Source organism: Zalophus californianus, chromosome 14, assembly GCF_009762305.2.
Source record: "Zalophus californianus isolate mZalCal1 chromosome 14, mZalCal1.pri.v2, whole genome shotgun sequence".
NCBI lineage: Eukaryota > Metazoa > Chordata > Mammalia > Carnivora > Otariidae > Zalophus > Zalophus californianus.
In genome coordinates, this window is record NC_045608.1 from 65,606,772 (window position 1) to 65,633,719 (window position 26,948).

Genomic DNA, 26,948 nt, shown 5'->3' on the forward strand with positions numbered 1-26,948 from the left:
CAAGAAGGCATAATGGAAAATTAAGTCAGTGATTTAGAGGGCAAACCTGAGATGTTTTACCAGAATATGAAGCAAAAGCAAAGTAAATTATGAAAAAAAGGGTAAGTTTAAATGCCTCTGAATAAACAAACAACAGAATTATAGACATTCCTGAGAAGAGCAAGAATAACTGGAACAGAATTGATAGTCAAATATGTAACCACAGTAACAGCTAACTTTTATCAAGCCCCTTGCTTTGTGCCAGGTATATGTTAAAACATCTTTATATCAACAGCACATCATATCTGCTGCACAAAACAGTACAGATGGGTGCAGCATTTATCTCTGTACTACAGGTAAGGAAGCCTGAGCCCTGAAGGATGGAATTTGCACAAGATTCCACAACTCACACATGAGAGAGCTGGTGCACAGGCTGGCTATTTGAGTCTGGCACCTGTAACTCTACTTACTGTGATTAATTAGAAAATACATATTTTGAGATGTAGAAAATGTCTGATCTCACAAATAGAAGGGACTAATCTCTTTCCCAGCACAATTCATAATTAGAATGCTGCAATAAGTTTATATCCAGACAACTTTATAAAATAGATGGTTACTGCAGATATCAGCTGGGAGAGGTCCTAAGGAGTCTTTGGAGTGCGTGATGTAGGGTCAAAGGCCATCTTGCTCTCTCTTACTTCCTTTCTCCCAGCCCTGTCCTCTCAGTCTTCTCCTTTCTCTCCACACTTGCTGCGTTCACACTACTCTAGCCAGCTTCCCTTGCCACAGAAACATGCTTTTGGAGTATCACCTCCTGGCCCTAGCAGTTTATCAGTTGTTCTTTTTTTGAAAATGAAAAAAAAGCAAAAAGCAAAAGCAACACAAGGTTCCCCCTGAAAGTTATTCTGTGAATGTTTTTTCTATCTTGTTAATAAAAAAAAAAGTTTGTCTTAAAGAATATGCTCCATGTTAATTTAAACAAATGAATTTGTATTTCATAAATGAAAGAAATAGAGAATATTTCTCAGGCATATAAGGACTCAGAAAATATACTATCCAACTACTGTTTTTGAAAAAAATATGAGAACCTATGGAAAGATTAATTAAAATTAAGAGCTTACAAAAGAGAGGCAGCAAAGCAGATCGACTGAAAACATGGGCTTGGCACCTCACTGCCTGGGTTTTAACTCCTGGCTGTGTTGACAACTAGCAGTGTGACCATGGGCAAGTTATTAACTCTGTGCCACTGTTTGTTCATCTATAAAATGGGGATAATATTAGCACTCACCTCATAGGGCTGTTATGAGCATTAAATGAGTCATTATTATGTGCTTGCAATTCTTGGTACTTAAGAATCACAATGTAGTCATTTGTCAATTATAATAAGGAATGTGGACACTGAGGTATAAAAGATTGAGAAATAAGCATTGAAATTATTCACTTAAACATAAAACATTAAAACTAAATAATTCCCATAAATGTAGTTGCTTAAAAATAATTTAAATGTCAAAGAACTTGGAAGATGATCTGTGTATTATAAAAAGAATAGTGATTTATTAACAAGCTGTATAAAAATCCTAGTTTATTATTTTAAAGGAAGAAGTCTCAAGTCAGGGCAATAAAACCATGCTAAATCCCTTCCCTTGTATAGATAAGACTTGAGAGATCCCATTCCTGATTTTAATAGTTACAGAAATATCAACTAAAACTTAGTAAAATGATATTTTTGAAAAACTGAAAGATATTCACTAATAGAATTCAAAACAGGATATAATCCTTTCAATTTCTGGAGCATATAAAATCAAACAACATAAATTCCACATAGCAAAATATAGAAAATAGAGGAAAGAGCATAAAAGTGTATGAATAGAAAATGGGAGGCAATGTGTTATTTGGGGCCCTTTGATTACAAATTCAGATACTTTGGGTTTCCCTAGGTGAGAGGGGACCCAGGAAAGTGGGGGAGCCCAGGACACCAGCCCAGCACACATGATGGAGACCTGGAATGCCATTCAGCTGTCAGCCTGGTTGTGCTTGCTCCCCACACCAGTTTCCCACTGCAGCCCATCTGCTGTACTCTCAGCCTCCCCATCTGCTGTACTCTCAGCCTCCTCAGACAGACTTCTCTGTCCTCTCCTCCTCCACAGGACTTCTCCATATGCTCCGTGTGTTTCAGGGGTTTGTACCTCTTTCTTGACTGCTGACTCTCTTTGTCTTGCTTTCAAACTCCTATAAGGTGAAGACGTGTTTGGGCTGCCCAGTCATCACTATATAGGGTACCCTACTGAGCTCTTGAGTCTGACCATTTCATAGGATCTCTTTGGATCAGATGCCTGATCCAAATCAGTCCTTTTACTTATTCCTACTTCTAGTCCTACATCTCGTTGTCTTCCTGGCCCTAGTACCTCTGCTGAGCAGAGGTACAAAGCCCCAGGAAGGAGGTATGGGTGGAGCAGGCAATGTGGCTTCTCAGAGGGAGGTAGTATCACTCAAAAGATTATTGCATGGTCTTTTCATTATCCTGAAGGAGGGCCAAACAAGACATAAAGTGAATGTAAGTTATCTTAACTCTTCTTTTTAAAAGATTCTCCATTTGTAAAATTCCAAGTATATGCTCTTTGACGAGCAAAACAAAAAAGTTAAAACTAAAACAACAACAAAAACCTGTAACAAGCAAATTCAAACATTAGAAAAGAATAAATGATGTTAATTTCAGATAAAGTAAAATTTAAAAAATACACCGAATAAGACAAAGGGTCATTTTTGATTGGTAAAAGATGTCATCTGAAACAGATTTATATACCAATCAATAGTATCAAAATAATTTTAAAACCTGTAAGAAATAAAAATAAATTTGCACAAAAACAGGATACTTTAATACATCTATGACTTATTTAATGTATGAGGTAGATTAATTAAGAGATTTAAGTATAATAATGAGGTGGCATAAATATGTATTAAACAAGAGTTTATTTTTTAACACGGGCAATTTCCATAAAAATTTCTTGGATTTGAGAGGAAATGAAAACTATAATTATAAACTTGTTAGTACCTAAAACAAGAGCAGTATTTATCAAAATGTATGGTTTGTAGGCAAAACAGAATTATCGGGCAAACATACCATTATGGTTTTTTTTTTTAATTAAGCAATAAGGAATGAAAGTAATGAATTAAGCATTCAGCTTAAGGAACTTATACTAATCTAAAAAATAAAGGAAGTATGAAAATAGATATGAAATAAAGAAATCAGTACATTATGAAATAGGAAAACTAGATAAAAAAGATTTTAAAAATACCTGGTACATTAGGGGGAAAATATCAATAAAATAAATGACCTCTTGAAAATATAATTTTAAAAAGATAACAAAAATTAAAAGGGTAATATGAAAATGGATATACCTAAGGAAAAAAATAGACAAATTGGACTTTGTGAAAATTTTAAAATTTTGTACATCAAAGGTCAATATCAGCAGAGTAAAAAGACAACCCATAGAAAGGGAGAAAATATTTACAAATCATGTATCTTATAAGGGATTAATATCCAGAATATGTAGAAGGCTCCTAACACTCAACAAAAAACCCCAAACAACCCAATTCAAAAATAGGCAAAGAACTTGAATAGGCATTTCTCCAAAGAAGATTTGCAAATGGCCACTAAGCACATGAGAAGATGCTCAACATCCCTAATCTTTAGGGAACTACAAATCAAAACTACAATGAAATACCACCTCACACTCATTAATATGGCTACCATAAAACAAAAGCAAATAATAATAAGTGTTGGTGAGGATGTGGAGAAATTGGAACTCTTGTGCACTGTTGGTAGGAATGCAAAATGGTACAGCCACTGTGGAAAACACTATGGCAGTTCCTCAAAAAATTAAAAATAGAATTACCATATGATTCAGCAATTCCAGTTTTGGATACATACACAAAAGAATTGAAAGCAGGGTCTCAAAAGAGATATTTGTACACCCATGTTCATAGCAGCATTATTCACAATAGCTAAAACATGGAAGCAACCCAGTGTCCATTGACAGATAAATGGATAAGTAAAATGTAGTCTATCCATGCAATGCAAAATTATTCAGCTTTAAACAGGAGGGAACATGGATGAACCCTAAGGACATTTTGTTGAGTGAAATATTTAAGTCAGTCACAAGAAGACAAATACTGTTTGATTCCACCTATAAGGAGTACTTAGAGTAGTCAAAATCAGAAACTGAAAGTAGAATGGTGGTTTCCAGAGGGTGGGGAAGGGAGAAATGAGGAGATAATGTTTAATGGGTATAAAGTTTTAGTTTTACAAGATGAAAAGAATTGTGGAGATGGATGGTGGTGATAGTTACACAACATTATGAATGTGGTATTTAATAGCACTAAATTGTACACCTAAAATGATTAAGGTAGTAGATTTTGTGTTATGTTATTTTACTACAATAAAAAATAGAGAAAAGTTGGTGTATAATACTTTTAAAGCAACATACTGCTATATAACACCCTATGGAGGTAAATTTGGAATTCTCAGAGAAAATGGGTGTTCTTGAAAAAATATACTTTTCCATATTGATTTAAAGAGAAGAAAAGTAATTGGGAAAAAAAATGTCCTCAAAGACTCCAGCTGATTTGAAAAATATGTTATTTCAGACTTTGGAAAGATAGGTAATCCACTTGTACCAAAGCATAGAAAAAGATGGATAGTATTTCAGAAGAAACTAATGTAAAAACTACCAAAGCCAACAAGAGTATTTGATAATATAGAAAAGATACATAGAAATCAGGAAATTCCTATATTCCAACAAAAAGCTGATAGAAAATATTATTTAAAGAAGCAAATTATATCTTTAAGGATACAAAACATGCAAAAATATATAAAGCAACAAAAAACAAAAATGTTTAATGTAGCCAAATATAAAATGTGCTGTGGTCACATGACGAAAGTTAAAAAAAATATATATATAGAGAGAGAGAGAGAGACTGAGGGCATAACATGACTTAATACATGAGAAATATGCTATGTTTGTATACAGGAAAACTAAATATTATAAATATTACAATTCTTCTCAATTGTAATCCATAGGTTAATTCAATCTGAAGTGATTCTAGAATTTATCTGGAAGAATAAAGGATATAGATTGCCAATTTTTTTTTTTTTAGAAAATAAAAATTATGAGGAATTAATTATAACAGTAGGGTCTTGGTATGTGACTTGACAGACTGATGACTAGAATGTATAAATGGCCCAAACGAGAGATTACTATAGATTAGAATTATGAACACTTAGATTTAGAAATATAGTTCGCAGGTTCATGTGTTCATAAGCTTACAGTGATTATGAGGGTGGTGTTTAAGATGGCTTCTTCAATACTTTCCTATCAAATTAGATTGAGAGGTGGTCTTTCAGTGCTTTAAATCCAGGGATATCCTTCAGCTTCTTGCTGATCCTCATGTATTAGCTCATCCTTTTGGAAACTGCCAGTTTTGTGGAAGCTGATAAAGACTCCTAAGGTAGGCAGCTCTCCTTGAATATCCCTGCATGAGCCCTGAAGACCCTCCGCAGTTAAAATAACCTTACTTGCTACCTTGCTGTTCATTTTCATGTGCTGATATGAACTAGAGCGGATCAACAGCTTACTCTTACCACAGAGATTTTATGTTCTCAAATTCCTATCCTCTCAGAACATTTAACAAGTGGCTTCTGATGTTGATATTTCTTTAGCCCACACCTAAAATATTGCCCACTCGTTTCTTTGCTAGTGTGAGTTATTATTTATATATTGCAGAGGACCCCAGCATTTTCCTATGTTGCATGATTTGTTTTGTCCATCAGAATCATTTCTAACAATGGCACTCATGGGTGCAATTTTGGCCATTTTCTGAGAAACTTCAAATGTTTGTAACGTTTTATTTTTAAAACTGCTTTAAAAAATGATCTCTACTTGTGTTTCTCTCCTCATCTTACCATATTCACACTGCTCTTGCATTTCTCTAATATGATGGAGTTAATGATATTAGTAAAATAACTCAAAATTAGCAATGAAAAATACAAATGCATTAAGTGAATAAACAGACTAGACCACAGATGACCGCCAATGCCACCTCTTGGTGCAGATAGCTGACATAATTTTACTCTGGAACATAGTGTGATTCTTATTTATGAAAGTTCGTAAGTGAGGAGATTCTATAAAAATGTCATCACAAATCAAGAGATAAACTTAAAAAATGAAGGAATGACTTGTGCTGACACAGTAATTATTTGAAACGGAGATAGTGTTGGATCCTTACCTCATGCCATACACATTTTCAGAAATCACTGTCACCTACCACAGCACTCCCTGCTGCTGTCCCGAAGAATCCTTCTTTTGAAGGCATGATTGCTCTTAAAGTTCTCACCACCCAGGAGCATTCTGTGTTTTCTTTTAACTTAAATTGTTTTAGTCTACTTTGGTAACTGTAGCAGAATCAAGAAAAGCCTAAGCCATGACTTATATAGACCAGTAATGGAGAATCAGAGATTTGGAATGTTCTATGGTTGACTGGTTAGATAAACAATCTTGGAGTTTAAATGGGGCCTTCCCAGTGCTTGGGAGTATGTATGTGGAAGGAATGACAAACTGAATAAGATTAAATGTCTGCCACCAACCCCAAAAGAATGGACTTGCAGTTGGAATTAAGTTGTGGAACAATAATGATTTTTGTGGGGCGCCTGGGTGGCTCAGTTGGTTAAGCGACTGCGTTCGGCTCAGGTCATGATCCTGGAGTCCCGGGATCGAGTCCCGCATCGGGCTCTCTGCTCGGCAGGGAGTCTGCTTCTCCCTCTGACCCTCTTCCCTCTTGTGCTCTCTATCTCTCATTCTCTCTCTCTTTCAAATAAGTAAATAAAATCTTTAAAAAAAAATGATTTTTGTTTGGGGGATCTCAAATTGTGAACTGAGATTTACATTCCCTAGGATAGTCTCCTTGGGAAAAACAATATTGTTCACTGAGAGCTGGGGAGAAGATAGTCTTGGCACTATGGTGTTGGAAGATCCCTAGACCAACAACTAGGACTTTTCTAGCATTAACGGGTGGTTGCTAAAGAAGAAAATGAGGTCACCTCTTGATGTCACTAAAGAAAAACATCTATGACTTGGGACAAATGTAGGGTTTCCAGATCACTCTTTCCATGTCTTCTGGCAACTACCCCCTTTCCCCACTCTCTACTCCTGGTAAAAAATAAAATAAAATAATTTGTTATTTTAGTGATAGGAAGTTTTTATCATTAGAGAATATTGTGAAAAATGTTTATCTTTGTGAAAATGTGTCCTTTTGAGTCAAACTTGAATTCTCTTATGCCAGTGGGTATTTTAGAGTCAGTAAAATTTCTTAATAAGTCTGCAAGACAGAGAAAGGTTCCATTTCTTTGACATTACATTGAGACTGGAGGGCATCTGTGTTACAGTAGGAAGTGTCCGGTCAGTGCTAATAGAGGATATTCCCCAACTCACGAAAAACAGGTTTGTGCCATAGGCAGTCGCTGCTTATGCCAAGTGACCTTAAAGAGCAGTCTCCATGAACAAGAGGAGACTTAGGCCAGAGTTCACAGGATGCATATATATTCTGGGAAGATCAATCTTCCCTGTTTGGAGAGTATAATTTAGAAGGTATTAGAAATTAACTATTGGGATGTAGCTACCATCTAGAAGTCCTTGTAAACCAGACATAGACTGTCGAGTTGGAGATGGTAGGAGATGGGGAGTCAATGTTGGTAGACCAAGAATATAGTTTGAAGGAAGTATAAGAGAGAGGTGAAACTCAGTGGGCAACCAGAAGTAGTCTTCTATCTTGACCAGATCCCTATTTCCCTACTGCCAATGTCCACAGGTGAGAATTTACAGAATCACTGGGCACCTGCTCAATGATGATTATTGTTAATTCATCCTGGCCACTCATCGTGATCCAATTTATGTCTTAATCTAGGTGTGAGAAGCTGAGGAACTTTTGCTTAGGGAAGTAAGCATAGAACTAAATCACAAATCCAACAACACAGGGAGAGCCAAGGGTGTGTGTCAAAGTAGGCAGGCAGTGTCATCCCTTAGTTCACCTTAGTTCACATTTAGATAAGTCCCCCTCTCTCAGTAGTTCCCTGGGGAATGTCACCTTCTGGCCCCAGAAGACCCCCAAAGGTACAGAGACTGAGATGACAGTTTCAGGTTTCCCCTAAGGTACAACTGATGCCTGGATGTTGAGCAGGGCACAGGTTCATAATATGAATTGGAACATCAGGAAAAGCTTTGCAGGTGAGATAAGAATAATTTGTAATTAACAGATTTCCCATTTAACAGCATTATTTGCATACAAAGTGGCTTTTATAATTGCTTGGGAATCATTTGTTGACCTTTAATCTTCAGCAGGCTAAACATTTTCCTTGTTTATACAGTAATTTTCTCTGTAAACTCTTCCTTTAGATCTTGCTTGGGAAAGCAGGAAATCAAACTACAAAAGTTTGCATATCTCTTTAGGGGGGAGGGACAAATAAATGAATGTTGACACTTAGTGTTGTTGAAATTGACAGACCTGAAGGTGCTTCAGGTTTCCAAATGTTGTTTTAGACTACTTGAGTAGGTATTTAAAATATAGTTTCCCTGCTCCTATCCTACCTAGGCTGAATGAAACAGAACCTCTGGGTGGGTGTAATAGTGTGCATTTTAACAGCTGTCCCAGATTACTAGTGCAAGCAGTTGGGCTTGAAAGCCATCACTTCAGGTCACTCCCTTTGGAATTTCTGCCGCTGAATCAATGACCAAGTAGGTCAACTGGTCTAACTGCTAATTGGAGATAAAGACGGGCTGTGGCAGTGTCATAAAACTCATCAGAATCTAACTCTCCCTTTCTGCTTGCCTCCAGCTCAGTGAAAACCAGACGTCTTCTTGCCAATTCCATGACACAAAGGAAGTCCACCCTACCAGCCTGGCTTGTATAAAGCATCTACACAGGGTCAGGCACTTTCACAAAAACCTCAGGATATCACTTAATTCATCAACTAGAAACAAAGGTATTATTACTATTATTCGAGTTTTATAGATGAAAAAACAAACAGTAAGAAGTATTAACTAATCTGTCCTGGGCCTCATGGCTGGAAACTGCAGGGACAGGATTACGAACCAGGTACATTCTCTGCACTCCATGTAACCTTTTTGAGAAGGGAAAGGCATCATGTTTCCTTTTTTCCAGGTGGGGCATTTTGGCTTTCATTCATATGGTTGAGAGAGAGAGAGAGAGAACCGTTCTTGCACTGAGGGACTTACAGTTCAGTGGGGAGACAAGAGGGCAACCCTCCGTTCTCCCAGTTGACAGCCACCTCCATCTCCACTGAGCCTCCCTTTCCTTGGCTTCTCTCTCTTTCCAAGGCGCATTCTAAGGTAGATTCCTGTCCGATTCCAGTCCTCTCCTCCAGAAGACTGTGCTCTGTGAAGGCATGGGCTCTGTCCTACTGGGAGTCATGTTCATCGCAGTTCTCCTATATTACCCCACCCCTCAACCCTGATCCATGGTCTCACTCATACTTTGCATGAGGTAAAGATGTATTGTGTAAGAGGATGAATAAAATGGAAGTATATAGGTTAAGGAATCAGGTAGATCTGAACCAGAGAGACATGACACGATATAAGGTATTTCCTAACTTGTCAGCTTTTTCAGGGGCCCCAGTAGAAAATGAATGCCTAAGGAGGAAATTATACAGTTTACAAAATTATCCATTTACACAGTCGTTTTAGAATACCATGGATAGTGAGACAATTTCTAAGTCATATCCCAAAATAAATTGCATATATTTTAATACTTAATTAAATGACATATCTTGGTCCTAATGCCCAGGTCTGGCTATTTCTCAGGGACCTTGGTCAGGGCCCTCCTTTGTTTCCATTAACCAGGCCCTGTAGGGTGCAACTCCACAGCTTTGTCCAAATATATCTGACCTTCCTTCTCAACCTCAAAACTGGGAATTTGTCCGTATCCATGGCATGAGACATGGGGAACTTTAAACATATACATAGAATCTACCCACCCACTGGGTAATTTAGGTAGTGGATGAGAGAAACCAGGTAGAAACAAGGTGAAAAACCCATGAATGGATCTGGAGACCATATCTTGCCTCTGGGGAAAGTGGGGATGTTTATTCTGGACAAGAAAAGGAGTTAGGGCAGCTGTCTTGGTGCATTTGATGAACTGTCACAAAGAAGGAATAACCCCAAAGGAGGAATTATGATCTGTGCGTATAAATAAAACTTGCCTTTATTGAGAAGTCCCAAGTCATTGGGGATTCCATATGAAATGGATTTGTATTTTTTCAGTCTCAGCTTTCAACTGTGCTGCATTGAACCCCTTCTTCCTGCAGAGTAGCAGTGAACTTCTTGTCCTAATTCTAGAATTTTTTTTCACTTTCAGTTAGTGAAATTTACACGATGACAGTTTTTTTTTCTTTTTTTTCTTTTCTCTCTCTTTCTCTTTTTTAGTGTACTTGAAGATGTGGCATCAGGCATACAATTAAAATATTTTTTCAGTTTTATTGAACTGCCCACATTGAAATAATACATATTTAATACATTTTGACATATGTATATATCAATTAAACTATTACCACTGTCAGTATAGTGAACATATCCATCACCCCCAAAAGTTTTCTGGTGCTTCCTTACAATCTGTCTCTCCAGTGATCGCTTCTCTCACCCTGTCCTCAGGCAATCAGTGATCTGCTTTCTGTCTTTATACATTAATTTTAATTTCCTGTTATTTTTTTGTAAGTGGAATTATATAGTATATGTTGTTTTTGGTGTAGCTCCCTTCTCTCAACATATTTAAGATTCACCCATTTTGTAGTGTGTACCAGAAGTTCATTCCTTTTTATGACTGTGTAGTGTTCCATTGTATGTATATAAGGCATACCTGTGTTAATTGTGCTTCAGTTTATTACACTTTATAGATACAGTGTTTTTTACAAATTAAAGGGTTGTGGCAACCCTGCGTTGAACAAGTCTATCAGTGTCATTTTCCAACAGCATTTGCTCACTTAATGTCTCTGTGTCACATTTTGATAATTCTCGCAATACTTCAAACTTTTTCGTTATTATCATATTTGTTATGATAACCTACGATCGGTGATCTTTGATCTTATTATCATAATTATTTTGGGGTGCCACAAACTGCCTATATAAGTTGGCAAACTTAATTGATAAAGCTGTGTGTTCTGACTGTTTCACTGACTGGCCATTCCCCTGTTTGTCCCCCTCTCTTTGGGCCTCCCTATTCCCTGAGACACAACAACATTAAAATTATACCAATTAATAACCCTACAGTGCCTTCTAAATGTTCACGTGAAAGGAAGAATCACTTGTCTCACTTTAACTCAAAAGCTAGAAGTGATTAAGCTTAGTGAAGAAGACATGTCAAAAGCCGAGATAGGCTGAAATTTAGGTCTCTTGCTCCACAGTTAGCCAAGTTGTGAATGCAAAGGACAAGTTCTTGAAGGAAATTAGAAGTGCTACTCCATTGAACACATAAATGATGATAAAGTGATAAAGTGTTACTGCTGATGTAGAGAAAGTTTAGTGGTCTGGATAGACAATCACAGCAGCCACAACATTCCCTTAAGCCAAAGTCTAATCCAGAGCCCTGACTCTCTTCAGTTCTGTGAAGGCTGAGAGAGGTGAAGAAGCTGCAGAAGAAAACTTTGAAGCTAGCAGAGGTTGGTTCCTGAGGTTTGAGGAAAGAAACCATCTCCATAATATCAAAGTGCAAGGGGGAGCAGCCAGTGGTGATGTAGTACAGCAAGTTATCCAGAAGGTAATTAATGAAGGTGCCTATACTAAACAACAGATTTTTCAATATGATGAAACAGTCTTATATTGGAAGAAGAGGCCATCTAGGACTTTCATAACTAGAGAGAAGTCAGTGTTTGGTCTCAACGCTTCAAAGGACAGGCTGACTCTCTTGTGACCAGCTAATATAGCTAAATGGTGAGTTTAAATTGAAGCTGATGCTCATTTTCCATTCCAAAAGTCCCAGAGCCTTTAAAGCATTATGCTAAATTTACTCCACCTGTGCTCTATAAATGGAACACAGCCTGGATGACAGCACCTCTGTTTACAACATAGTTTACTGAATATTTTAAGCCCACTGTTGAGACCTACTGCTCAGAAAAAAAAGTATTATTTTCAAAATATTACTGCTCATTGGCAATGCACCTGGCCACCCAAGAGATCTGATGATGTACAGTGAGATTAAGGTTTTTATACCTGCTAACAACATCCATTCTGAATGGATCAAGAAGTAATTTTGACTTTCAGGTTTTATTTAAGAGATGAATTAGGCGATAGCTACCATTAACACTGATTCCTCTGATGGATCTGGGCAAAGTAAACTGAAAACCTTGTGGAAAGGATCGATCATTCTAGATGCTGTTGAGACCATTTGTGATTCATGGGCAGGAAGTCAAAATATCGCCATTAATAGGAGTTTGGAAGAAGCTGATTCCAGCCTTCATGAGTGACTTTGAAGTGTTCAAGACTTGAGTGGAGGAAGTAACTGCCAATGTGGTGGAAACAGCAAAAGGACTAGAATTGGAAGGGGAGCCTGAAGATCTGACTGGATTGCTACAATCTCAAGAAAAGTTAATGGATGTGGATTTACTTCTTATGGATGACCTAAGTGGTTTCCTGTAGATGTCTTCTATTCCTGGTGAAGATTCTTTGTTGAAATGACAACAAGAGGTGTAAAATATTACATAAACTTAGTTGATAAAGCACCATCAGGATTAACTCCAATTTTGAAAGAAGATCTACCATGAGTAAAATGCTATCGAATAGCATCACATGCTATAGAAAAATTGTTCATGATAAAAAGAGTCAGTAGATGAGGTAAACTTCATTGCCTCATTTTAAGAAATTGCTACGGCTTCCCCAGGCTTCAGCAACCACCACTGTGATCAGTAGTCAGCCATCAACATGGAGGCAAGACCCTATACCAGCAAAAAGATGAGAATTTATTGAAAGCTCAGGTGATGGTTTGCATTTTTAACAATAAAATATTTTTATTTTTTTAAGATTTTATTTGTTTATTTGTCAGAGAGAGTGAGCACAAGCAGGGGGAGCAGCAGGCAGAGGGAGAAGCAGGCTCCCCCCAGGCGTCCCTATAATAAAGTATTTTTAAATTAAGGAATATGCAATTTTTTAGACATAATGCTATTGCACAGGTAATAGACTACAGTATAGTGTAAACATAACTTTCATATGCATTGGGAAACCAAAAAATTCATTTGACTCACTTTATTGCAGTAATTCATTTTATTGCAGTGGTCTGGAACCAAACCTGCAATATCTCTAAGATATGACTGTACCACAATTTGTTTATCTTTTTCCTGTTGATAGACATATGGGCTGTTTCCAGTTCTTGACTGTTACAAATATAGCTGCTATGAGCATCCATGTACAAATCTTTGTGTAAACATATGTTTTTATTTCCCTCGGGTAAAATACTTACGATTGGAATGGTTGGTTCATATAGTAGGTATTGTTTAACTTTCTGAAAAACACTAAACTCTTCAAAAATGCTTGTATCATTTTACATCCCCATAGGAATGTACACAACTTCCAGTTCCTCCACATCTTTGTCAACACTGGGTACAGTCAGCCTTTTAAATGTCAGCCTTTCTATAGGTGTATAGTGTGGTATCTCAATGTGTTTTTTATCTTTCTTTCCCTAATCAGTATCTCTTCATGTGCTTATTTTAATACTTTTTTTTATCTTCTTTGATTAGGTGTCTGTTGAAATCTTTTGTTCATATTTCTATTGGGTTGATTATTTTCTTGTTACATTTTGAAAGTTCTTTATGTATTCTAGATACAAGTCCTTTATCAGATATCTGTGTGTGTGTGTGTGTGTGTGTATACATCTCAATATCAATATTTTCTCTGTCTGCAACTTTTCTTTTCATTTTCTTCCTAATTGTCTTTTGAAGAGTGGCATTTTTAATATGAGAAGTCCAATTTATCAATTTCTTTCTTTTTTATAGATTATGCTTTTGGTATCATATCTAAAAAATCATTGCTTAACCCAGGCATGTAAAATTTTTCTCCAGTTTTCTTCTAGAAGTTTTATTCTTTTAATATTTACATTTAGCTCTGATCTATTTTGAATTAATATTTGCATATTCCAAGTTCACTTTTAGGCATGTGCATATTCTGTTGTTCAGGACCTTTTGTAGGAAAGATTGTCTTTCTGCACTGAATTTTGCACTTTTGTAGAAAATAGATTGTTCATGTATGTGGTGATCTACTTTTGAACTCTCTGTTCTACTCATTGGTATATTTGTCCTATCTTTATGCCAGTACCACATTGTTTTCATTACGGTAGATTTATAGTTAAGTCTTGAAATCAGGTAGTGCTCGTTATCCACTTTTGTTCTTTTTCAAAGTTGTTTTTGTTCTTCTGGGTTCTCTGTATTTCCATATGAATTTTAAAGTCAGTTTGCCAGTTTCTACAAAAAATGCCTGCTCAGATTTTGATTGGAATTGCATTGGCTCTATAGATGAATTTGAGAAAATTGACATCTTGGGAATATTATCTTCTACCCCATGACCACATTTATTTAGGCCTTCTTTAATTTCTGTCAGTAATTTGTAGTTTTCAACGTGTAGGTTTTGCACATAATTTGTCAAATATTCCTCTCAATATTGCATGTTTTTTATGGCACTTTAAATTTTTTTTAAGCTTTAATTTGTAATTTCAGTCTTCCTTGTATTGAGACTGGGAATGAGAGGAAAAGATTGTAGCTTATTGAGGGGGGAGCCATCTGCGTGCGGCCTCTCAGAAAACCCTGAAGCGAGATGTCTAGTTGCAACATTTCACATTGACTAGGGACTTTGGTCTTACACACAATTCAGGACAGCAGGAAAAGTTCCAAAAACATATCTGGGTATAGAAGTTATCAAGAAAGAGATCTTATCAAATATTCCAAAGAGCTCCTTACCGATCAGAAGGTCACTAAAATGATTGAAGCAGTTACTGACTGATAAGAGAATGAGAAATTCTTATCTAGGATGTAGGAAAAGTAATTTCTGTATTTGAGTCATAAATTCAATATACTCAGTCATATGCAACATTTTAAAAAATGAATTAAAATGGAATAGAATATCATAGAATAGGATAAGACAAGACCTATAATAGCAACTGAACCACGTAGAGTAGTTAGAATTTCCTGCAACTTTTTTTTTTAAATTTTCATTCTCTTCCTCTCTCATACAGTTACATGTATACACTCTGCTGAAGTGTAAAACGGAGTTCTTATTGTAGATCATTGTAGATCGCAGCTGAAGAATTTTGAAGTTCCTGAGCTAAGGAACTTTCCCTCTGTGAGGCTGTGATTCTCTGAAGTGGTAGTAAGATGAGGCTATTGTTGATCACCCTTTAGGTCTTTCCTTTAAGTTGAAATCTGCTTTGAGTTTGCCAACCTTAAGGTAATACTGAGCAATGTTTCTTAGACAGACTGCTACCTTTGTAGACTAATGGAGAAGCACAAATATAGATGATTGGAGGGGGATCTGTACCCTATTTCACTCCACCAACTCCATGACTTTGAAGGAGGCCTGATTCAGAGGAGTGGAACTGGTGTCTTCTCTGCACAGAGGAGGACTTGGAGCCATACGACTTGTCATGAAGCAATCAAGCAACACCTAGCTAATTCTCCAGTGCCTTGTAGTTGTCAACACTGTTCTCAAACTGTGTTTCAGTCCCTGAAACAAGGGACTGCTTTCAGAGGGCTCTCCCATTTACTTGGCAAACAGAAGAAATATCCCTGGAATAACTCTGGCCAAGACAACATGTAAATAAGAGCTTAAGCTGCACATAACATTAAGTACAAAAGGAGGTTAAAGGCAACAAGAAGGGAATGAGCAAATGGGGAAGCTTTCTCTGAGGTGGACTTGGGCTAATCATGAAGGATGGAAAATTCAGGGTTAAAAGAGGTCAGGGTGAGGACCAATATAATCAGGAGAGGCATCCTAGAAGAGGTTGATGTCTTTGTTTGTGACAGCCTTGTGGCTCCTGTTGGACCAACCCTTCTCAGCATTGACTCAGCACATTGATTTCAGAGGTAGCCTCTGGGCACTTACATGCCACTGATGGGTTTATAATGAAAATGCTGACACACTGCTAAGTTGCACTGGGACCGTTGAGCAGCACTACAGAATTGAGTGCGTCATTTCCCCCTGAACAATGTATCTCATTCATTGCCTGAAGTGTGACCATTCAGGTTGAAAATGAAATTCCACAGAGTGATCTGCTTGGGGAAATTATTCAGACTACTCACTTAGAGATTTTGCTATCTTTTGTGGTCCTCAATTAAGGCTCACAAGAACCTCTCCAGGGTAATTTGGTGCCAATCTAGGCATTGAGAGTAGAAGAAAAAGTGATGAAAGCGCAGAGCTGGTATGAACTTTCAAAAGTCATCTCTAAGGACCCCAGGGAGCAGCTAGCATTGATTATAACCAGAACACCTAGAATATGGGTATCAAGGGAAAAAACATGGCCTTGGAATTAGGAGACCTTGGTGCTAGTTCTGATTCTTCCTGAAGCTACCTGGCTGCTTTTGGGTAATTCGGAAATACACGTATTATTAGACATAGAAGGAATAACTTAACCTAAACATCTTTTTTTTAAATAGAAAAACAAAACGAATACAAAGAAGAATCTAATAGTACATGGATTTCCCTCACCTCCAATTAATAAGCCTGAATATTCTGTTTTCTTTTTTAATATACAAATAATTAATATGTGCAGATGAAGAAAGACTTCTTGGACCCCTTACCCAATATGCAACCACTATTGTGAGTTTGACTCAGTCTGTTTAAAGCATTCTGTAGAGTTGATTACATATATGTGTGTGTACATTATAATTCTTAGGAATTTAAAATTTTTACATAATAGACATCAATGTTATATATAAAGTATTCTGCAAATTGCTTCCTTATAGACATTTGGATTTATTTCGTGTTTTCTCTTCATGTTACTTTTTCTTTACATCTTTTTCCCCCTCCATTAGCAGTCTTTTTTGGGTTGATACAATTTTCTGTCTTTTGTTCTTTGCTCCCTCATACTGGTTTGTAAGTTATGCATATTATTTCTTTTCTTTATTGGTTGCCCTCAAATTTTCTTTTTTTTAAATATTATTTATTTATTTGAGATAGAGTGAGCGAGAGAGAGAACACAAGTTGGGGGAAAGGCAAGAGAGAGAAGGAAAAGCAAGCTCTCCACTGAGCAGGGAGCCTGATGTGGGGCTCGACCTTGAGATCATGACTTGAGCTGAAGGCAGATGCTTAGCCAACTGAGCCACCCAGGCGCTCCACCCTCAAATTTTCAGTATACATATTTCATTACTAATTTTTACTAAAGTGTACAAGGAAGAACCTTAGTATAGCTCATACTTCTTAGATCTCCTCACTCCCAATTTTCATGCTATTGCTGTTTAGAGTTTTAATTCTAACATGTTTTAAACACAAAAGAAGCATATGTTCTTTATTGTTTACAGTAAGTATTTATGTATTTTATCACTATATCCAATTTCTCTGCTCACCAACTTTCTAGAATCCTACTTCCTCACTTCTGAATTTATTTTTCTTTTGATGAATTATATCCTTTAATAGTTCTTGCAGTGAGAATCTGATAGCAATAAACTTAGTCCTTAAAAGTCTGAAGATACCTTCATTTTACATTTACTCATGAAGACACAATATTCTACATTCACAATTATTTTCCCACAGCACTTTGAACAAATTCTTTATTAGTAACAAAAAAATGAGCTGTCAACCAGGTTGCTCTTCTTTTTAGGTAATTTGTCTCCTCTGGTGGGTTTTATGGTCTTCCCTCCATTGCAGTGTCTATGTGTGGATGTATTTTTATTTCTCCTGCTGGGCACACAGTGGGTTTCCCTAATCTGAAGACTCTTATCTTTCTAATTCTAGAAAATTTCAGCCACTACCCAACCCTTTTTGACTCTCTCTCTTTCTTTTTTTTTTTCTTCCAAAATTCTTACCTAGACATGTTGGTAGTTCTCAGCCTTGATGTCAATTTCTTTCATTTTTTTTTCTACCACTTTGTCTTTCTGTTTTCATCCTGGGAAATTTTCTCAATTCCAGCTTTCACTTTGCAATTTCTTTGGTTATGTTAGCCTAATATTTAACACACTGTCGAGTCTCCCATTCTCTCCTCCCTTATGTCTTTGAGGATTTCAAAGATAGTGATTTTTAAACATCTTTTCAGATGTTTCAATTGTTTCTACTTCCTTGAGTGAGAATTCTCCCATTTCTTTGGTTTCACTCATCTCTTGGGGAATTCCTTCCATGCCTCTTCCCTGGAAAGTCATTTTATGATTGCCTTAGCCCATGCCTTTTTCAGTCTGGATACAGAAACCTTTATTTTAGCAGCTCAGCAATACTCTTAGTGCCTTTGCCTACAATAGCCTGGAAACCAGGCTCATGTGAGAGTCTTGACTTTGGCAGTAGGCTCTGGGAAAGGACCATGTTTCTAGAGGCCACCTAGGCAGACAAGAGAAGATGTTCCAATCTCTATGACACATAGTCTGAGCCCAGTTTGGAGTATGCACGTTCCCATTTGAGGGCCCCACCTGGACCATCCATACACACCTAGTCTCATCCCTTTGGTGACCATGGGCCTTTAGCCTCTGCCTGTACCTATAATTTCCATTCCTTTTTGGTGCTTGGTTGTTTTTTCATAATATTTAGTGCGTTTCTATATTTATTTTAAGATAAATTTATTATATTCTATGTGCTTGGATTAGAGGGGGGTTTGTATTATACATGAACTTTCCTCTATCATGAAAGTACCTTTCATTTTTCAGACAGGAAACTGAACCCCAGAAAAGTGAGACAGCTTACCCAAGCCACAACCTAAATATTGCCAAACTGTAGATCAGGAAGCACTTCTCTACCTTAAACACATTATACATTTTCCTTTACCTCGAGATTCTTGATGTTTATGATGGAGAAAGTAATGCCTACCTTGCCTTTTTCAATTCATTATTGTAGGAATTGACATTGCAAATAAATGTGAAAGTATTTTGAATATAAAAAGTTTAGTATCTTATTGGTGTTATCATTTTTAAAGTTTTATTGTGATGGAGATTATAAGTTATGTCATATTTACTTTCTTTTTTTTTAAACATTTTTATTTTTTATTTTTTTTTTTTAATTTTTTATTGTTATGTTAATCACCATATATTACATCATTAGTTTTTGGTGCAGTGTTCCATGATTCATTGTTTGTTCATAACACCCAGTGCTCCATGCAGAACGTGCCCTCCTCAATACCCATCACCAGGCTAACCCATCCCCCTACCCCCCTCCCCTCTAGAACCCTCAGTTTGTTTTTCAGAGTCCATCATCTCTCATGGTTCGTCTCCCCCTCTGACATACTCCCCTTTTCTTCCTCTCCTGTTATCTTCTTCTTTTTCTTTTTTCTTAAAATATGTTGCATTATTTGTTTCAGAAGTACAGATCTGTGATTCAACAGTCTTGCACAATTCACAGCGCTCACCGTAGCACATACCCTCCCCAATGTCCATCACCCAGCCACCCCATCCCTCCCACCCCCCAACCACTCCAGTAACACTCAGTTTCTTTCCTGAGATTAAGAATTCCTCTAAACATTTTTATTTATTTGAGAGAGAGTGTGCACACAAGTAGGGAGGAGGGGCAGAGGGAGAAGGAGAAGCAGACTCCCCACTGAGCAGGGAGCCAGACTCAGAGCTTGATCCCAGGACCCTGGGATCATTACCTGAGCTGAAGGCAGACACTTAACTGACTGAGCCACCCAGGTATCCCATATTTACTTTTATTGCTAAGAAATTACTTCTGATTTTTCCACTGTAGAACTTGCTTTTTTCATATACCACTTCTGCTCTCAAAGTCATTTTGGTATTAAATAAAAGAAGGCCTCTTGGAAAGTGATTTACTAGGGTCAACTCATGGAGAAAAAAGAATAAATTTTGTTTTCATACATTCAACAAACAATTTGTTGAATGCCAGTGTATCCATACACTTAGGTTTTGTCTAATATAGTAAATACATTATTTTTTTAAGGAAACAACCTTTTTATTTTAGAATAGTTTTAGGTTTTTTTGATTTTTTTAAAGATTTTATTTATTTATTTGATAGAGAGAGAGACAGTGAGAGAGGGAACACAAGCAGGGGGAGAGGGAGAGGGAGAAGCAGGCTTCCCGCTGAGCAGGGAGACTGATGTGGGGCTCCATCCCAGGACCCTGGGATCATGATCCGAGCCGAAGGCAGACGCTTAACAACTGAGCCACCCAGGCGCACCTAGAATAGTTTTAGATTTATAAATAAAATTGCAAAGTTAGAATTCCTGTATACCCTACATCCTTTTTTCCCTATATTAACATATCAGTATGGTGCATTTATCATAATTAGTGAACCAGTATTGTTACATTATTATACTATTAATTCAGATTTCCTTGGTTTTAATCTTTATTTCTTCTAGGATCCCATACAGAATACCACATTACATTTAGTTATCATGTCTCCTTAGCCTCCTCTTCCCTGTGACAGAAAGTCAGACTTCCATTTTTGAATGACCTTGACAGTTTTGAGGACTAATGGTCAAGTATTTTGTAGAAAGTCCCTCACTTGGGATTTGTCCAGTGTTTTTCTCATGACTAAAGTGAGGTTATGGCTTTCTGGGGGGAAGACCACAGAGCTAACATGCCATTCTTATCACTTCATATCAAGGGTACATGCTATCAAGATGACATCATTTCTGTGTTTGAGGTCATGTTTGTAGGTTTATCAACTGGAAAGTTAACTCTTTTTCCCCTGTCCATATTGTATGTAATCTCTTTGGAAGGAAGTCACCATAAGCAGCCTGCACTGAAGAGAGTAGGGAGTTATGTTCAATCTTGAGAACTGGTTACCCACTTAAGTTATTTGGAACTGTTCTGCATGGGATATTTGTCTGTTCTCCCCCCATTTATTTATTTAATCATTTACTTATGTCAGTGTGTACTTGAAGGAGTTCAGGACATGTCTCTTCAAAATATATCACTTTAGCATATTGGTTTTTTTTTTGAGCTGAAAGCATTGAGAAACAGATACAGAAGGATTCCCTGACTTTCCCCTTTCTACCTAAAACCAGGTCATAAAATTTCTCATGAAAATATGCCCTCTTGGTATCAGATCAAAAGGAATATTCTTTTCACCAGATATGGGAATCATTTCCAAAATATACAAACAAATCTAAAATAATCCTTATCTTCCATTAATTTTTCCCATGTATTTCCTAGTCACTGTCCAAAAATTTACTGCCCCTATTCTAAATGTCTGTGTCTTGTCATATCCTCACAATTTATTGCTTGTTCAAAAAACTATATAAGCTTTTGTGCCTAACAGTTTCTTCGGGTCTTTATTTTCCTTCTGAGGATTCCTGTATACATGTAGAAATATTACATAAAATTTGTATCCCTCTTCCTGTTAATGTGTTATGTCAGTTTAATTCTTAGACCCAGTTGCAGAACCTAAGAGAGTAGAAGGAAGTTTTTGCTCCCCTACAGATTCATGAATATTTATTTTACTAGTTTATTTATTTTGTTGTTCAAATCATTCCAGCTTTGGCCATTGGATGCTTTTGCCTCCTTGTGTTCCTTTGATATTCTCACCGTGTGTGTGTGTGTGTGTGTGTGTGTGTGTGTATGTGTCTATGTGTATTTAAACTCTTTCTTACTTTTTGGGGCTGCAGGATTTTCTAAGCTTATCTTATATATTTCCTGTCCCAGTCTTCGAATGAGCCGTTTCTCTAAGGAGCCTTGGTTCCTTTTAGTAAGGAGATTATTGAATAAAAGGAAATGTTGCACTGAATCCAACATGACTAGACATTGTTTTCTTTATTTATCCCCACTTATAAAATATTTGGTACTTGTTCTCCTGTAAGCCTCATGGGAATGCTGAGAGCAGAGTGAATGGCCTCATAAAACCATTAGATTTCTTTGAAAGGGAAGACTTTCAAAATAGGGATGTACAACTCTTGGAGAAAATTAGGAAACTCCTTCAAAAATAACAGAGAACTTTACTCTTAATTGCCAGTTGAGACCATACATATCTTCTAAACGTGGGTCTCATACTGATTTATCAAAAGGAAATGTCTTAAATGCAAGAGCAAATTAACTTGGAAATACACTAAATTTCAAGGAGTAGAATCCCTTTTCTTTACTCAGAACCAAGGGCAATACTTCAGCAGTTATTAATAAGCTATTGTTGCTGCTTTAAACAAAGAACCTAAAATGTTTATTATTGCAGTGTGTCTTTTTATGTATGCCAAACTCCAAAGCCTAGTTTTATTTGTAAGGTTCCCCAACAGAGTGGTTGCTATAGATATAGCAAAAGCCCAAAGGGCAGCATGCTGAGCCTTTGAAAAAACAGTTCCATTTCCAAAAGCAAGGGATAGATATTAAGGCTTAAAGGGAGTTGATCCTTAGGATAAAGTCATAGCTAATGTAAGGGTTTCAGAATAAAATCTAAGATTTCAGGGAAATCTAGGGACCAATTATGTGATGTTCAAAGGAAACCATGAATATGAGTGAGCCTTAGTTTTTACCCTATGCTTAAGGCAAATATGTGCAAATCATGCTGCTTAATGTTAGGGAATAACAGACTGTTTTTGTTTCTTCTTGTGATAATGATAATGAAAGAGGAGAATGAAATGAGGATGAAACCTGGGGTTCTAGGCACCTGAGTTTGGGTGCCTAGAACCCAGGGTGCCTATAATTTCAGTTCAGAAATAACCACAAGGATGGAATTTGACTTTGGTCTGGTACTCTTTCAGAGAGAAAGGGACCAGATCCTATGTGAAGGGTTTCTCGTGACCTTTTCTCTGAATCTGCCTCTCCTGTCTGAATTTCATAGTAAAGTTTGCTCATGTGCCAACCTTCAAGACAGCCAATTAGTTTCTCAAATGGAGTTTTCCATCCTAGGAAGGCCAGGTGTACGAGCCCTCCTTATCTTCCATCAGCTCAAAGACAAAAATGTCTTATGAATATAAGATTTGTAAAAATTTAACCTCTCAGTAATGTGTAAAGAAAAAAAAAAGGAGGAAACAATGTGGCAGAGGGGAGGTCAAGCAGAACCAGAGTGGCCACAGGAAACATGATCTTCCAGTGGTTCTTTCTGGGGCCCCTGAGATGGGTTGTCTTCATGAGTCGCAAATTTGCCAATGGGAAAACAACCCAATCCTCACGTAACATTTGACCATTGAAGGAGAACGGGTTGCTAATGAAAGCAATCCAAGGGAGGCACTTCAAAACCGAATCTCCTTTATTTGCTGACTGAACCCACTTTAGTGCTCAGTTGCTGATAAAGAATAAGGAAGGACCTAGTGAACGAGACTAGCAAATACCTGGACCCACATGTATCCTCCACGTCAGCTGCCTTCTTTACCTTGACCACCTGAGAAGGATCCCAAATTCTTATTCAGAGTTGTCTCTTTGGTGACAGTGGCTACTCTTTTCAAAACCATAATTTCAAGGCTCAGGAGGAACTGCAGGGTAAGGTATCACTCTTTCTCTAACTTTGTGCCCTCTTGCTAACTTTTGGAAATTCATTTCTACCTGTTCATGGAAGAAATTATTGGCTTCTAAGCTTCTTTTGCTTTTCCTTTCCATCCACCAAAAAATACAACATTATGTGTGTGTATGCACATAAAATCATTTTCCTATTATTAAAAGATTTGAGGTGCTTGTTAGCCAATAATATAGATGATTTGAAAGCCTTTCGAGGATGGGATCCTACTTTCAATGGCTTGGAATGAGATAGCTGTTATTTCTCATAGAGCATCTCCCAATTAGTTTACTTTCAACCCCCCTCCATGCCTCCAACTCCAACCCCAATTTAGATTACAGTGTTAAAAAGATCATCATAAAATGTAGCCTTGTACAAGGAGATGATCTAATTATTCAGCCTTGCTGTACCAGCCTAATAAATTATGCAGTTTTGCCTGCAGTATTTCACCTGAGAGAATGAGTGTGTCAAACACTATAGCACATGAATTCTCCAGCCAGCCTGTGTAGATGCCAGAACAATGAGCGTTTAGTGCCACGATCTGAAAGTTGCTTTTACAGAGCTTGAAGAGTGAATGTTAATAATTCATATTTTTGGAGGATTAGGGTTGAGAATATGCATTACCCTGAAGGGACTTGTATGCACATAGAATATACTATATGTGATAATTCTTGTATATTTAATAATGTTCAAATAAAGGGCATGCTGTCACCTAATTATGTGTATATTATTCCATAGTGGTAATGAAAAGCTAAAGGGAATCCCCCAAGAGTTCAAACAAGTTTATTTGAGATGGGTGAATATCAGCCTCTTGAGGCTCCTTTTAGTAGAACAAGAGGACACATGTACAGATCTATCTGTGCACAGGGGAGGAAAGTTCCAATATCTGTTTCCACTATTCAGGCTCACGGAAAGCTTCTAGTCCACCCTCACCATGGTGTGGTTACAGAGCTGAAGTGTGTGGCTCCCTGTTGACTGTGAAGCCTTCTGACTGGTCTAATGGAGACTTGGGGTTTGATGAGCTCAAGAACATTGTATGGGGGGTATATAGATTCTGTGTAATAGTGGGTTTAAAGGCAATGATGATAAGCAGGTGTTCTTATTTTTGTTTTATCAATAACACTCCTGAGAATAAAGTGGATATTGTAGATTTATTATGGCTAAAAACTCCATGCTAATTGGCCTTAGCAATAAAAGAAATATAGTTAACAAATCATTGCCTTATATTCAGGTTAACTGTCTAATGTCAAGGGAAATTTTACTGGATGTGTAAGCCATGCTTTTATATCAGCTAGCCATATTCAATCAATGAATTTTTATTAATTAAAAACAACTTCAGGGGCACCTGGGTGGCTAAGTCGGTGAAGCATCTGCCTTCGGCTCAGGTCGTGATCCCAGGGTCCTGGGATTGAGCCCCACGTCGGGCTCCCGGCTCAGCAGGAAGCCACCTTCTCCCTTTCTCACTCTCCCTGCTTGTGTTCCTTCTCTCGCTGTGTCTCTCTCTGTCAAATAAATAAATAAAATCTTCAAAAAACAAAAAAAAAAACTTTCAATTTTTAAACCTCTTTTTGAGGTTTAAAAAAAAAAAAAACCCTTTCCAGGTAAGGTCCTACTACCCAATTGATTGCCAAAAATAACCCCCTGCCTTACATTCCATTATATAAATGTTGCATGAAGAGAGAATACCATGAGGTGAGGAGAAATGGGAAGTAGGGGGTAGTTTGTTAAGAGGAGATACTGTCTTTGGTAGCAGCTCTCTCAGCTTTGCTCAGAATACCTAGACAGGAGATGTCAATTGTAGCTTTGACCATGATATGGAACTAGTTGAGAACTGGGGTTCACCACTTGGTACTGGGCATGGGAACCACTGTCCCAAGATCCTTTCCTCCAGCATCCCAGCATCCCAACGCCCCAGCATCCCAGTGTCCCAGCAGCAGTGAGGCCCTGGAGCTTCCCCCAGCAACACCAGTCATCAAGCAGCATAGATAGCCAGTGATGAGCCTTACCATTCAGCTGCTGATGGATGATATCCTCAAACTAGCTGGCTAAAGGTGATTTACGTATCATGTGTACACATTGCATGAACTTTGAGCCTGTGAATGTGAAGGACAAGCTGGAATGTAATTTTATCAATTATGTGACAAAGGATCTTTAATGACTTCATGCAGTAAGTTCCAAATCATTTTATTATAGTCAACTCTAAATTATCTGGGATGGAAGGGGCAGAAAGAGCTGGACATCAGCAGATATTGGACAGAACTATATAGTGAGGACCACTGGGGGTTAAACACAGAAGTAAGAAAAGGGTTATTGCCTTTGTGGTGCTTATGAGCCCATGATAGAAAAAGAGATTGAGTAGATGCAATTCAAAGACATTAAGACTTGAGACTTCACTGCGTGCCCTGAAACTAAAATCCAATCACTAGAAAACTGATGTGGTGAGTTTAGAGATCTTTTCAGTCTTTCACATATTAAAAACATGAAGATCCTGTGGAACATGGAACATGTCAGAGAGCAAGGCCTTATAGAGTGGATTCCTGGCTGGACCCCTTCTGGAATCCATTCATTCTTTTATTTCATGGATGTAAAGTGAACACTTGACATATGTGAATCCCTGGGAGCTCAACAAAGGAATCTGTTGCAGAGCCCTTCCAATCCAGTGCAAAAAGACAAGAGCATGGAAAGAGAGGGGGCTTCCAAAGGGAGTAAAGGGGAAGAAGGAAGAGCAGTAGTTCAGATCACATGTTCTGATTTGGAGTTCTGCTCTAAGCAGAAGGATCTCCATTAGAGCATGAGGTGGAAAGATACTTGGAGAGGCTGATGGGGACAGAAAGGGCATGGAAATAGAGGAGTAAAGGGTATTGTTTCATCTGCATATATGAGATAGTGGTCATTCAGAACAGAATTGACCTTTTTTTTTTAAGATTTTGTTTATTTGAGAAAGAACAAGTGAGAGCACCAGCAGGGAGGAAGGGCAGAGGGAGAGGGAGAAGCAGACTCCCCACTGAGGAGGGAGCCTGATGCAGGGCTCGGTCCCAGGACCCTGGAATCATGACCTAAGCAGAAGGCAGACACTTAACTGTCTGAGCCACCCAGGCACTCCCAGAATTGATCTTTATATTGAAATTTAGAAGGTAATTTTTCTAAAAGACCAGATGGGAATGCAATCAAGTTTTGACCTTACCTCCCAAATATTCCATGTAGCTCTTGCATAGTTCATGTTAGGCACTGGAGAACACGCTTTCCTGAGAGGCTGTATGACATGAGGGCATTTGGGAAAACACACACACACACACACACACATACACACACATACACACACACTTAATTTGAAAAGGGGTCTTCACTCCAAGGCTA

General features: G+C 37.6%; 1 protein-coding gene across 10 annotated transcripts in view; it reads left to right on the plus strand.

Annotated features, from left to right (window-relative positions):
- Positions 1–26,948, plus strand: part of SLC14A2 (solute carrier family 14 member 2) — a 497,483-nt gene that overhangs the window by 29,003 nt on the left and 441,532 nt on the right. For 6 of the 10 annotated variants that reach the window (XM_027577555.2, XM_035724077.1, XM_027577556.2 and 3 more), the window contains one exon: positions 8,866–9,013. The exons of the other annotated variants lie outside the window; for them this stretch is intronic. The gene's annotated coding sequence lies outside the window, so the exon portion shown is untranslated. The remainder of the gene's footprint in view (positions 1–8,865; positions 9,014–26,948) is intronic. 10 annotated transcript variants of the gene reach the window in all.